The 15571-nt window shown below is 37.1% G+C and overlaps 1 non-coding gene across 1 annotated transcript; it reads left to right on the top strand.

The window, feature by feature from the left end:
* Positions 1 to 1732: 1732 nt before the first annotated feature.
* On the top strand, positions 1733 to 1865 carry LOC126032730 (small nucleolar RNA SNORA51). The gene has a single exon (XR_007503948.1). It is a non-coding gene; the product is annotated as a small nucleolar RNA SNORA51 (small nucleolar RNA).
* Positions 1866 to 15571: the final 13706 nt, after the last annotated feature.

The raw sequence follows: 15571 nt of genomic DNA, 5'->3' as shown, positions 1-15571 counted from the left end.
TGATTATTTTGTGCTTTTTTTTTCCCCTGCATAGGCACAGTAACTATTGAGGATATTATAGAGGGAATTCCCTTGACCTGGGAGTTTCAGGGTTTCTCAACCCCTGAAGTATACTGTCATGGGATTAACTATAGACTCCTTGCATGATCATTTACTCTCCTCTCTGTGCTTTATTATCAAGATGTTTTTATGAGTTTAAAGAAATTGCAGCAGAGGTAGTTAGCAAATCAGAAGAAATTATGAGGTCAAAATGAAAAGGAAAATTCCCCTACTAAAATAGGAAGTAATGTACAAGATAAGTGATATAAAAATGTGAGTAGGTCCACACTGTGGCATACTTTTTTGTCTACTGCTTGCTTGCTTGAGTCTAGTTCGATGCAATTCTTGGTACTAGTAAAGTAGCTGCTGAGGAAATTTTCAGTGCTCACCATGGCCAACGAGAAACCCAAGGAAGATGTCAAGACCAAGAACAATGGTCATATTAATTTGAATGTGGCAGGTCTTGGTAGTTTAATGGTGCAGTTTAAAAGACACATATCGTTTGCATCTCCCTGATGATTAGTGGTGTGGAACATTTTTTATGTGCCTTTTAGCCATTTGTATTTCTTTTTTGTCAAAGTGTCTGTTCATTTCTTCCCCCCATTTTTTGATGGGGTTAGATGTTTTTTTTTCTTGTAAAGTTCTGTCAGTGCCTTGTATATTTTGGATATTAACCCCTTATCTGATGGGTATTGGGTGAATAGTTTCTCCCACTTAATGGCTGGCTCTTGTATTCTGGGCACTATTTCCTTTGAGGTGCAGAAGCTTCTCAGTTTAATATAGTCCCATTTATTTATTTCTGCTTTCATTTGTTTGGAGAATACAGTTTCCTCTTTAAAGATACCTTTAGTCTCAATGTCATGGAGTGTTTGAACTACATGTTGTTTTATATACTTTATGGTTTCCGGTCTGACATCTAGGTCTTTAATTCATTTGGATTTTACCTCTGTACATGATGTTAACTGGAGGTCTAAATTCGCTTTTTAAAAAGTAGCTAGCAGTTGTAAATCAAAACAACTATGAAGTACCAGATCATGCCATAGAGATTGGCACACACCAGGAATAATGAGAACAAGCAGTGCTGGTGGGGATGTGGAGAGAAAGGAACTCTTATTCACTGCTGGTGGGAATGCCTTCTGATCCAACCTTTGTAGAAAGCGATATGGAGATTTCTCCAAAAGCTGGAAGTTGAGCTCCCATACGATCCAGCTATACCACTCCTAGGGATATATCTAGGAACACAGAAATATGAATGGTTAAATAAACTGTGGTACATATACACAATGGAATATTATACAGCTGTCAGGAGAGATGAAGTCATGAAATTTTCTCATAGATGAATGTATATGGAATCTATTATGCTGAGTGAAATAAGTCAGAGGGAGAGAGATAAACACAGAATGGTCTCCCTCATCTATGGGTTTTGAAAAAAATGAAAAACATTTGTGTAATGATTCTCAGAGACAAAATAGAGGAGGACTGGAGGGTCCAGCTCTCGATATGAAACTCACCACAGGGATCGTTTAGTGCAGTCACAGAAATAATTACACTGAGAACTATCATAACAAAATCTGACTGAATCAGCGAAGTAGAAAGCCTGTCTAGAGTACAGGACACTTGGAATTTTGGTCATGGTCGCACTGGTGAAGGATTTATATATATTAAAAAATCAAAAAAAGAAAAAAAAGGATAAGGCCTCTCAATTCTTACCACAGGCCGTGTTCTTTACACTGACTGTATAGAAAGAGGAGGTATAGTAAATGCACCCCATATACACCTCAACACAGGCCCTTTGCATAGTCTGTATTTTGAATTGGGAGACAAAAAAAAGACACACACCATTTATTTATGACAGGATTTGTCAATGACGCTGATCAGATTGCAATTTGATGGCAACAAATCAATAAAATAGACACACCTGCACAGTTAGAAGTGGAGAATGACAATAGAATTGATGTATTCCAGCAGCAGACAGGAGGTGTTTACTAAAAAGGCTACCTAATACTTTACTGTAGAACTCAGTTATTCTTACCAAAAAAGACATTTGCAATTAGAAAACTGCAATTTGGTTATATCACATCCTACTACATTGTAGTTTTATCTGTTCTTTCAGTTTTCCCATCCCATTTTTTTCACACCCCCTCCCATCCCATTTTTTCTACATAAAGTAACTTGTGATTCTGCATAAGCATTACATTTTTAACTAAATGACCAATGATATGTTTTGATTGACATGAAGTGAAAATGGGATGGGGAAAAATATTGGTTCTGTGAAAATTCCATCTTCATCCATTAGTGTCATATTCATTCAGCTCTTATCTTTATATTCCAGTAAATTATTTTGCTCAAAATGTTCAACAGATAAAGAGCAACATAAAAATTATTGCATATCTTGTTTGATTGCATAATTGTAATGTTTTTTCTTTAATCACTATAAAGGTAAGGACAATTTTTGTATGTAGATTTACATATAGGTTGATCTGTCATTAGTAGGGATAAATTAATCTAATTGAATGATTCCTAGATAGTGTTAACTTCAAGTAAATCTTATTGTTATTTAAAGTAACTCCTTGTTTAAGATGAAAAAAGTTTTAAAAAATGCTCTGACCAGCAGAATAAATTAAACTGAACAAAAGATCAAGGAGCTCCAAGATCAAAGGATGAAATTGCTATTAAATAGCAGAAGGTAGAGCATAGTCTGAAAAGAAAAGAAGAGCATAATAGACTACTTTAGGATGAGTTCAAAAGGACACAGAAGTATCATCATAGTCCAAGAAAAACAGAAAGGCAAATATGATGAAAAAAACCATTAATGAGAACTTATCAGAGTTGAAAACTACAATTACAAAGATCCAAGATGTCCAAAGGGTTTCAGAGAAAATAAACTCAAGAAGGAAAAATTAAAAAAAAAAACAAGATAAAGAAGAAATATTAAAGCAGCAAGATCAAAAAAGAAACTTACATATAAAGGAAGGCACATAATGTGTACAGCATATCTATCAAATAGAACTCTATGAAACAAGGGGTATAGAAGAAATTAGTACAATAAACAACAAATGAATACCTTACCAAGAATAATTAATCTAGCAAGATGGTAACTTGAATTTGAAGGATTTATACAGAGCTTTATAGACAACAAAAATTTAGAAAATTTAATGGCTCAAAACAAATTTTTTGTTAAATAAATAATTTTAGTTGAATCACTGTGAGATACATATTTATAAACTTATTAATGATTGAACTTCAGCCATGCAATGTAGAATACCATTCATCAGTGCATATTTTATGCCACCAATTTGTTGGTAAACACCAACAAAATTTACCTCTTGCTCTCCCCTGCACCCCTGCATCTTCTCCTCTGTCTGCCTCGGTGGCAGACATTTTTTCTCTCCCTTCTCTTTGAAAAACTCTATGCCACTAAACATGAGAACATGGAAGAAATGAATAAGTTCTTAGACTCTTATAGTCTTCCACGGTTGAGTAAAGAGGATGTAACATATATAAACACCCCATCACTATTAAGGAAATTAAAACGGTGATCAAATGTCTGCCCAAAAACAAAAGTCCAGGCCCAGATGGATTCACTAATGAATTCTTTCAAACCTTTCAAGAGGAACTACTACCAATACTGGCCAGGCTCTTTGATGAAATTGAAAAAATGGGAACACTTCCATATAGGTTTTATGAAGCCAACATCACCTTAATTCCAAAAACCAGACAGAGATGCTGCCAAAAAAAAAATTACAGACCAATATACCTGATGAACACAGATGCAATGATCCTCAACAAATTCCTGGCAAATAGGATCCAATGCCCCATCAAGAAGATCATTCACTGTGATCAAGTAGGTTTCTTCCCAGGAATGTAAGAATGGCTTAACATCCACAAACCTATCAACATAATACACATCAACAAGAAAAATAAAAATTAGTTGACCATATTAATAGACACAAAGAAAGCATTTGATAAGCTCCAACACCCACTTTTGATAAAAACTCTCAGCAAGATGGGAATGAAGGGAACCTTTCTCAATATGGTTAAGGCCATCTACCACAGCCAATGGCAAATGTTATTCTAAATGGGGATAAACTAAGTCTTTCCTCTAAATTCTGGTACAACACAAGGCTGTCCTCTCTCACCACTCCTATTCAACATAGTACTGGAAGTACTAGGCAAGTACTAGGCAAGAAAAAGATATCAAAGGAATCCAGATAGGAAAGAAGAAGTCAAGCTCTCGCTGTTTGCAGATGACATTGCTCTAAAGACTCTACCAAAAAGCTTCTAGAAACAATAGATTCATATAGAAATGTGGCAGGCTACAAAATTAACACACTAAAATCAATGGCCTTTTTATACACTGATATGATAGGGAAGAATTGGACATGAAAAAAACAACCCATTCACATTAGGGTCAAACAAGCTCAAATATCTTAAGTAAACTTGACTAAAGACTTGAAAGACCTATACAAAGAAAATATAAAACCTTGCCCCAAGAAATAAGAGAGGACACACCAAAATGGAAACACATATCCTTCTCATGAATTGGCAGGATTAACATCATTAAAATGGCAATACTCCCCAAAGCATTGTATAGATTTAATGGGATCCCTCTAAAGATCCCCATGACATTCTTCAAAGAAGTGGATCAAACACTGAAATTCATTTGGAGCAATAAACACCTTCAAATAGCTAAAGCAATCCTTGGGAAAAGAAATATGGAGGCATTACTTTCCCCAACTTTAAACTGTACTACAAAGCAATAATTACCAAACAGCATGGTATTGGAATAAAGACAGACCCACAGATCAGTAGAATAGACTTGAGAACTCAGAAAATGTTCCCTAGACATACAATCACCTAATTTTTGATAAAGGAGCAGTAAATCCTATGTGGAGCAGGGAAAGCCTATTCAACAAGTGCTGTTGGCACAACTGGTTAGCCACTTGCAAAAAAGCAAATTTAAACCACCAGCTTACATGGTGTACAAAGGTAAAATCCAACTGGATTAAAGACCTTGATATCAGACTTGAAAACATAAAGTATATAAAACAACACCTAGGTAAAACACTCCATGACATTGAGACTGATGGCATCTTTAATGAGTAAACAGCACTGTCCAAACAAGTAGAAGCAGAGATAAACAGATGGGAATATATTAAGCTGAGAAGGTTCTGCACCTCAAGTAAATAGTACCCAGGATACAAAAGCCACCTACTGAGTGGGAGAAACTATTCACACATTACCTATTAGATAAGCGGCTAATATCCAAAATATCCAAGGCACTGACAGTACTTTACAAGAAAAATATCTTTTTCCATCAAAATAATGGGAGAAGAAATGAACAGACACTTTGTCAAAGAAGAAATATAATTGGCCAAAAGGACATGAAAAAATGCTCTACCACACTAATTATCAGGAAGATGCAAATCAAAACAACTATGACGTACTATCTCATGCCACAGAGATTGGCACACATCATAAAGAATGAGAACAAGCAGTGTTGGCGGGGATGTGGAGAGAAAGAAACTCTTATCCACTGCTGGTCGGAATGCTGTCTAGTTCAACCTTTCTGGAAAGTGATATGGAGATTCCCCCAAAACTGGAAATTGAGCACCCATACAATCCAGCTATACTACTTTTAGGGATATACTGTAGGGACACAAAAATACAATACAAAAATCCCTTCCTTCACCTTTATTCATTACAGTGCTATTTACAATTGCCAGACTCTGGAAACAACAAAGATGCCCTTCAATAGATGAATTGCTAAAGAAACTATGGTAAATATACACAATGGCATATTATGCAGCCGTCAGGAAAGATAAAGTCATGAAATTTTCCTATACATGGATGTATAGGATGTATAGGAATCTATTATTCTGAGTGAAATAAGCCAGAGGGAGAGAGATAGATGCAGAATTGTCTCCCTCATCTATGGGTTTTAAGAAATGTAAAAGACATTTTTGCAATAATTCTCAGAGACAAAGAGAGGAGGGCTAGAATGTCCAGCTCATGACATGAAGCTCACCACAAAAAGTGGTAAGTGCAGTTAGAGAAATAACTATACTGAGTACTATCATAACAATGTGAATGAATGAGGGAAGTAAGAAAGCCTATCTAGAGTACAGGTGGGGGTGGGGTGGGGAGGAGGAAGATCTGGGACATTGGTGATGGGAATGTTGCACCAGTGAAGGGGGTGTTCTTTACATGACTGAAACCCAGTTACAATCATATTTGTAATCAAGGTGTTTAAATAAAGATATAAATGAAAATGTACAATGCAAAATTTTAATCCAAATTAAGTTATAAGTGATAGTTAATATTGTGTTAATTTTGGTTCATCAGTTATGGCTAATATAGTTCATCAAAGCAAGTTATTAATAATAAAAATATACAAACAGAACATCTTTGTATTTTGTTTAATTGAAAGAGAAATAAAGGGTATATGAAGACTAAAAAAACAAAAAGGAGGGGGCCGGGCGGTGGCGCTAAAGGTAAGGTGCCTGCCTTGCCTGCGCTAGCCTTGGACGGACCGAGGTTCGATCCCCCGGTGTCCCATATGGTCCCCCAAGCCAGGAGCAACTTCTGAGCGCATAGCCAGGAGTAACCCCTGAGCGTTACTGGGTGTGGCCCAAAAACCAAAACCAAAAAAAAAAAAAAAAAAAAAAAAGGAGTTTTACTTGAGCACATAGGAGTTAGTCCTATATATCCTTTTTATCCAGCAGTAAAAAAAGAAAGAAAGAGAGAAAGAACAAGAGAGAAAAAGAAAAGAAAGAAGGAGGAAGGAGGAAGGAGGGAAGGAAGTAGGGAAGGAAGGAAAGAAGGAAGACGGATGGGATGAAGAGAGGAAGGTTGGATGAGAACAGGGAGGAAGGTAGGAAGGAATTAGAAAGAGCTTGATTTTCACTGGCACTTGTTACTCACTCTTTGGTCTTTTCAGAACATGAGATAATGTTTATCTATACAGAAGAACAATGAATAAACCATATTTGACAACATAACCCGGACCTACAATCTCTTCAGCTACCATTCCACAAATCTGGACTACAAACTACAGAAATTAGCCAAGTATCATCAACATTGTTTAAGCCAAACTTCCTTATTCCTATAACTTTTCTCACATATTAATTTCCGGATGAAAAGTTATATTTCTACCTCAAATGAGTCTCATAAAGTGCCTCCTTCCAACTTTCCTATGCCAACTGTTTCAAATCAAAGCATTCCAAAAGATTTCTCTTTTAACTCTTTGACGACTTTTATTTCTTTGTTTGATTTTGAGTCTCTGTCACATGCAATCAAAACTGACCAAGTCTCTTATTAAGAAAGAAGGTTCACTCTGAATAACTTTTTGAGCATTGTATTTGTCAAGTATATCCAGATAAACAGGATCATCGCTTCTCGGCCTTTTGGCTAAGATCAAGTGCAGATAAACAGGATCAATAAGACATACACACATATATTATATACTAAAAAATACATTCAAGTCAGTTCAAGTACAACGATACCAAAATCATGGGAATCAGTCATTTAAGTCTCATGTCTGAAACCCATAAATAGTAAGCAAAAACATCTAAGCAATAAGATGGATATGAAAATTTCCGTGCATTTACCCTTCCTCCATCTTTAAGGATCATTTTACATTCTTTCAAATACTGTTACAGAAATATTCTTTTACCAGAAATCTGGGCATTTTTAACCTATCCAAGTTAACATATAAAATTAATTGTCACAGGCTAGAGTTATAAGACAGCAAAGTGATATAATTTATCTTCCAATATCTGATACAGACAATTTCATCCCTCAATTTTTACATAAGTGATCCCTGAGCAGAGCTAGGAGTAAGTGCTGCCTGTGCAGCACCAGATGTGGCTCCCAATGATTAACTATCACAAATATGTCTTGCTCTAAGGTGCTTCAGGACAATTACACAGACTCATTGTATGTCTGTCTCTTCAACTGAGAGAACTGAAAATAGTGATATTATGCTCTTCTTTATATGCTTATGAGTTAATGAGTCAACAAGCTCATTTCTAAATGCACAAAGAATGATATCTAGCAGGTGTTATGGTAAGCTAAAACTATTACTAATACTATCATATAAATAATTTAATAATTGATTATATCATGTCTGAAGCAATTCTAATATGAACAACTTTGTAAATCAGTGTCTTAATTATAAATAATTTTCAAAAAAAAACCAAATATGTCTTGCTTATTTTCACATTCACTTTCAAAAATATCACCCTTAGTTCACATTATAGAGAATTCCTCCTTCCTAAAAGTACTGTAATACATTAAAGTATAGGTTAGGTAAAGTTAAGAATTCATTTGTGAGAGAAAAGAGCAACTGTTATTGGAACATGGGAAAGCAGAGGAGACTAGAGCCTTTTAAATACATGCTCAGATGTATGGTTTTATAAAAGAATACACATAGAAATTTTGGATTAAAGGAATGCTTAGTAGAACATGGGCTTTCCCATAAATTCTTTATAAATATTTAAAGTATTTCTAGTATATTTCTGCCATATTTGAAGACTACTAATCTAAATTAGAAGTGGGTGGTTTTTCTAAAATCAGAGATGGGTGTGCAAAAAAGAATGGGTGACTGACCAGTGCCATTTTGAAAGCAATCGATTGTATTTATTTCATTCAGTTTTCCAACATTGCCAACCTTTCATCAGAGACTTTGAATTCACATATTAACTTAAAATTAATCTGTTCAGAGAAGCTTTCCTAAACTATGCCTCTTAAGTACCAATCTAGTATGTTCTCAGCATAGTATTTTTTAACTTTCTGATATTGCCCCCATTTTTTTTGTTTTGATGTGATTTTGTTATACAAGATGTTGCTCAGGGGACCATAAAAGGTCTGTGCATAAAATCCAGAACTCACACATGCAAAGAATGTTGTAAATTTTTGAATCATCTCACAGATTAGTTAGTTCCACTTCTTTTCCATCTTTCCCTCCTTGGTTTGCTCTTTTCTTGTTCACTCCTTAATTACCTTTCATTTTTTTCCCAACAAATGTCTCATCACTGAGGGATAAACTATAAATATTTACCCCCAACATATTACAACACAACAAACAATAATACAGGCTCTACCAGCATAATCAGACCTATGCTCTCTCAGAAAGTAATCTTAGTGGCATATGTTGAGGATATTTATATACTCAAATAATGGCACAGGACAGTCAACAAAGCACAAGAAAGTTTCCAAGTGGAAGAGAAACAACTACATTCAGAAGTGACAGAAATTAGGACTATAATAGGTGATATTATAAACATAATTCTGAAGCAGAACAGCAGCTGAGGAAAATATCTTGGAACATTAACATGAGATTCGGGAAACATCTAGAAAACAACAGAAGATGGGGTAAGCTTTCAAATAGTTGAACTTAGCTATGAAATGAGAAACCAATATAAGAATTATTACTCCAAGAGGCTGGATAGATAGTACAGTAAATAAGACGCTAGACTTGCATTTAAATTTAATCAATGGCACCTAAGATGGGCTCTCACAGCTTCTAGCAGAGATATATGAGCACAGAGCTAGGAGTGAACCCTACCACCACTGCTATAATCCAAACAACAAAGCAACAAAAAAATCAAGTATCATTAAATTTATTAAAGAACAGGATAACAAATTTGGTAATAAGTCACTAAATATATCACAGTTAAGAATTTTCCAGATGTGGGGCCGGAGAGATAGCATGGAAGTAAGGCATTTGCTTTACATGCAGAAGGATGGTGGTTCAAATCCCAGCATCCCATATGGTCCCCCAAGCATGTCAGGAGTGTTGTCTGAGTGTAGAGCCAGGAGTAATCCCTGAGCACTACCGGGTGTGACCCAAACCCCCCTCCCCAAAAAAAGAATTTTCCAGATGTAAGAAGTGCAGGTACTAAAATAAAAGAAGCCTAAAAAAATCCCAGTGAAGATAGATCCACATAGATTCTCTAAAAGATGCAATTATTATCATAATGACAAAAGACAAACGTCAAAGATATTGAAAGCAATATCAAAATAAGAACTTTCATACAAAGTAATACATATAAGAGCCACATCAGATCTATCAAATTAAAATCTAGTAGAGTCAGTAGGAATGGTGAGATACAGTTTTAAAAAACTCAATGAAATTAACATCGAGAATCTTTGACCCAGATATATTCAGATTTAAAGCAGCAATGCAGTTTTCAAAGATGGGCAACAGGGCAACAGCTTAGGGAATTTGTAGTCTTGAGACCAGATTTTAAGATATGTGTAAAGAAGTTTTTTAAGAGAATAAAAAATCCTCAACACTTTGTCACTAAAATATTGCATCTACACATGGCACTACTTGTTGTTCAGCACACATGATTAATAAATCTTTATTTCTAGCTGTCTATGAGAATTTTTAATTTTTTTTATAATCTTTTTTTGGGGGGGCCACACCCGGTGATGCTCAGGGGTAACTCCTGGCTATGCGCTCAGAAGTCGCTCCTGGCTTGGGGGACCATATGGGACGCAGGGAGATCGAACCGCGGTTCATCCAAGGCTAGCGCAGGCAAGGCAGGCACCTTACCTCCAGCGCCACCACCCGGCCCCGAGAATTTTTAATTTTTAATAATAAATTAATGCTTTATAGTGAATGTTCTATGTCTAGTTAGGTGATTTTGTTTATCTATATTTTCATTGTTTATTAATACAGATATAAAACATTGTTTATAATATAATATTTCATAACATAAAATAATTATTCTCTTTTGAGGATAAAACCCAATTTTATGATAATAGAAATATATTCAAGAGGACTGGTCCATGATAGAAAGTTTGCCACAAAGAAGGGGGGGTGCAATTAAGACAGAGACGGGATCACTATGACAACAACTAGTAATGATCACTCTGGACAAGCTCTGTATGCTAAAAGAAGGCAAAGTAATATGCATAATACCCTTTAAATACCAAAACTAAAAATTACAGTGCCTAAAAGAAAGAAAGTGAAGAGTGAAAACAAGAAAAATGTATACCATAGAAGCAGGTGGAGGGTGGGGACAATGGGAGGGAGGGACACTGAGATAATTGTGGTGGGAAAAGCGCACTTGTGATGGTACGGATGTTGAAAATTGAATCACTGAAACACTGTCATCAAAAATTTTGTAACTTTAATTACCATGGGATTCAATTAAAATTATTTTAATCATAAAAAGCACACTTAACTTTTATAAGTGTATTTAGCATTTACTTAGAAATTTTTTAATTCTCTTCTCACTCTTCCCAAATTGAATATTTGTATAATCTACTTAGTTTATTACTTGTTAATGTCAATATATTGGTGTAGAAAGATAATATGTATTACATTTTTAATAAAAGTTGGATAAAATGCTCTGCATTTTATTATCAGGGAAGTGTAATTATAAAGCCTGAGCCATTGGTTCAATTTTTTTTCATTTCATTTCATTTATTCTCTTGTTTTCTTTTCTTCCTTTTCCTCTTTATTTCTTTTCTTTCTTTTCTTCTTTTTTTATTTATTCTTTTCTTTCTTTCCTTTCCTTTCTTGTGTGTATATGTGTGTGCACACACCACACCTGGCAGTGCTTAGGGGTTATTCCTGGCTCTACACTCAGGAATTCCTTTTCGAGGTGGTTGGGGAGCTATAGGTGATGCCAGGGCTTGAGCCTAGATTAGCTGTGTGCAAGGCCAGGGCATTTTCAGCTGTACTCTTGATTATCATCTCTTAATGTTACAAGATTTTTTTTCACTATGTTAAATTATGTTGAAAATTAAAAAACTAGAAACTACCAATTCCTTAGAATCAGTATTACTCAAGGTCCAGAAATGTAAAATGTCATTAAAGAACTAACAACATGTCCTGAGGAAATCAACTAACAAAATAATATACTAAAAAGAGTTCCCAAAACCCACCAGAGCAGATCCCAGAACACATTAAGATGGTGACTCGTGCATTAGAGCATGCATGGAGGCAAACTGAGGCAAACAAGATGTAATAAATTACATGTAAGATGTAATAAAGGCCTTTTAATTTTAAGGCTGACTTGTTTTTCTTTTTACCTTAGAGTATATCTCTAAAACTGTATCAGGGTTGAAATACAATCAATCTTTTTGTGATGAAGCTTATTAACTTTTGTTCTGTGAAATAGATAAATGCCATATTTGGTTATATGTTAATGATATGCATCAGACATGATTTTAGGAAAAAGCATTCAGATTATCTGTGAATTTTTAATGCTTTTGGATTACTATTAATCATGTAAAATTTAATATAGTGTTAGTATAAACCTAGATATTTCAATACTACTAATAAATAGGTCCTATTCAAAAGAATGCATTAAAACATAAATGAGAGGGAACCCAAACCCAGCGGGAACGGCCGGGTGAGTGTCTAGCTCCCAAGCGGCTGCCCCGCAGACTCAGGCAACCCAAACCCAGTGGGGAAAGGCCGGGTGAGTGTCTAGCTCCCACGTGGCCGCCCACAGACCCAGGGACCCCAAACCCAGCGGGAATTGCCGGGTGAGTGTCTCACTCCCAAGCGGCTGCCCCGCAGACTCAGGCAACCCAAACCCAGAGGGAATTGCCGGGTGAGGGTCTCACTCCCAAGCGGCCGCCCTGCAGATTCAGGGAACCCAAACCCAGCGGGAACGGCCTGGTGAGTGTCTAGCTCCCAAGCGGCTTCCCCGCAGACTCAGGCAACCCAAACCCAGTGGGGAAAGGCCGGGTGAGTGTCTAGCTCCCACTTGGCCGCCCGCAGACCCAGGGACCCCAAACCCAGCAGGAATTGCCGGGTGAGTGTCTAGCTCCCAAGCAGCTGCCCCGCAGACTCAGGCAACCCAAACCCAGCGGGAACGGCCGGGTGAGTGTCTAGCTCCCAAGCGGCTGCCCCACAGACTCAGGCAACCCAAACCCAGCGGGGAAAGGCCGGGTGAGTGTCTTGCTCCCACGTGGCCGCCCGTCACAGACCCAGGGACCCCAAGCCCGAGTGGAGAGCCGACTGGCTGAGGATTGGAGGGGGTAGAGCTCCATAAACACCCAGAGAGAGGAGGGAGGACAGAGAGCTAGGCTCAACAGCGCCAGCAATCATTGTGGCCAGGAGCGGAACTGCACCACTGGCTGAAATAAGGAGCAGAAAAGTGACAAGGCTGACCTCTACGTAGGAAAGGGGAGAAGAAAGAGCTAGGTTCAGCAAGCTCACCCAACAACCCCCTCTAGAACCACCCTCAGGAAAGTGACCCATCTTCACGCCACAGGGGACCAAAGGAAGGCTGAACTCTAGGTAGCAAAGGGGAGGAGAAAGGGCTAGGTTCAACAAGCTCACCCAACAGCCCCCTCTAGAAACACCTTCAGGAAGGGGACCAAAGCAGGCCGAAATTAGAAGCCACAGCACTCCAAAACACACCATTAAATACAAAGAATTATGCGCAAATCAAGGAGATCCCTAATAACTGGAGACACCATGACAAACCCTATCAAGTTTCCTAGTCCACCAAAACGCACAGATCCATGGGAAGAAGACCCAAAAGCGGCCATGAGGAAGGAAATGCAAGAATTACTAAAAGAATTGAAAGAAACCCTAGAAACTGAGTATAAGAAAGCCATGGATGAACGAATCAGCCAAATTAAAGAAGAAATGTCAAAGAACATGAGAGATTCCATACAAAAGGAAGTGAAGGATTTAAAAGACAAAGTAACAAGCCTTATGAGCAGAAACACAGAGTTGGAGAAGCACATCGAAGAACTCGAAGGAAAACTGCAATCAAAAAATGATCAAGAAACCAACAAAGAAATAAAAGGCAAAGCACTGGAAGGAAAAATCCAATATCTAATGAACAAGGACAAAAGAAACAATCTAAGAATTGTGGGTATACCAGAAGGGGAAGAAATAGGGAAGGGGGAAGAACAAGTAGTCAGGGAGATAATAACAGAGAACTTTCCAACCCTCTGGAAAGACATTTCAGGACAAATCCAAGAAGTCAAGAGAGTCCCTAATAAAATAGACCCTAATAAACCCACACCAAGACACATAATAATCCAAATGGCAAAAAACAAAGAGAAAGAGGAACTCCTGAAAGCAATAAGGGAGAAAAAAAACCTCAAGTACAAAGGAAAGGACATAAGAATCAAACCAGATCTCCCATTTGAAATAATTCAAGCAAGAAGACAGTGGAATGACATATTTAAACGACTGAATGAAAGAAATTTCCAACCCAGGGTCCAATACCCAGCAAAACTATCATTCATATGGGAGGGCAGACTAAAAACATTCTCAAACATGAATGAGCTTGAACTATTTGTGCAAACTAAGCCAATCTTAAACGACCTACTCAGAGATGAATTACACAATCCAAACCCCCGATTGTAACATCAACCACTCCACACAATACAACTGCACAACAGTCCTCTCTCTCAATAATTTCCCTAAATGTTAACGGACTAAACTCTCCAATTAAAAGACACATAGAAGAGAACTGGGTTAGGAAAAATAAACCAGACTTCTGCTGTCTCCAAGAAACACACCTACAACTACAGGATAAGCACCGGCTTAGAATAAAGGGATGGAAAGTAATTATACAGGCCAATGGAAAATAAAAAAGAGCAGGGACAGCCATTCTGGTATCAGATCAAATTGCATTCAATCTCAAGAAAGTGATCAAAGACAAAGAGGGTCACTACCTACTGATCAGGGGAACATTGGATCAAGAAGTACTAACCCTGGTCAATATATATGCACCTAATATAGAGCCAGCAAAATATGTGAGACAACTACTGGCAAACCTGGAGAAACACATGAAGGGAAATGTGATAATAGTAGGGGACCTCAATACTCCACTATCACCACTGGACAGATCCACCAAACAGAAAAATAGCAAAGAAATAAGAGATCTAAATGAAAAATTAGAATACTTAGGGCTAATAGACCTATTTAGAGCCCTCCATCCCCAGAAAGCAGAATACACATTCTTCTCAAACCCACATGGAACCTTCTCCAGAATAGACCATGTCTTAGGATACAAAGCCAACCTATATAAGACCACAAAGGTAAGGATCATTAGAAGAACCCTTTCAGATCACTATGCAACAGAGGTCAAAATTGATGTCAAGAAGAAACAATGGAGAAAAACTAATACCTGGAGATTAAACAACATGCTGCTCAACAACAACTGGATCAAAGAACAACTCAAGGAAAAAATAAAAAGATTCCTTGAGACAAATGACAATGAGGAGACAACTTGTCAAAATTTGTGGGACTCAGCAAAAGCAGTAATTAGGGGGAAACTCATAGCAATACAGGCCTATGTCAAGAAACAGGAAAACAATAAAATCAACAGTTTAAACGATCACCTCAAGGAATTGGAACAGCAGCAGCAGAGAAACCCAACCACGACCAGAAGGCAAGAAATAATAAAAACCAGAGCAGAAATAAACAACATAGAAACTAAGAAAACAATACAAAAAATCAATGAGACCAGGAGTTGGTTTTTCGAAAAAATAAACAAGTTAGACAAACCACTGGCAAAACTCACCAAAAAAAAGAGGGAAA

The sequence above is a fragment of the Suncus etruscus genome, chromosome 16, assembly GCF_024139225.1.
Source record: "Suncus etruscus isolate mSunEtr1 chromosome 16, mSunEtr1.pri.cur, whole genome shotgun sequence".
Taxonomy (NCBI): Eukaryota; Metazoa; Chordata; class Mammalia; order Eulipotyphla; family Soricidae; genus Suncus; species Suncus etruscus.
Note: the sequence above shows the minus strand (reverse complement) of the source record. Positions and strands in the feature narration are given on the sequence as shown.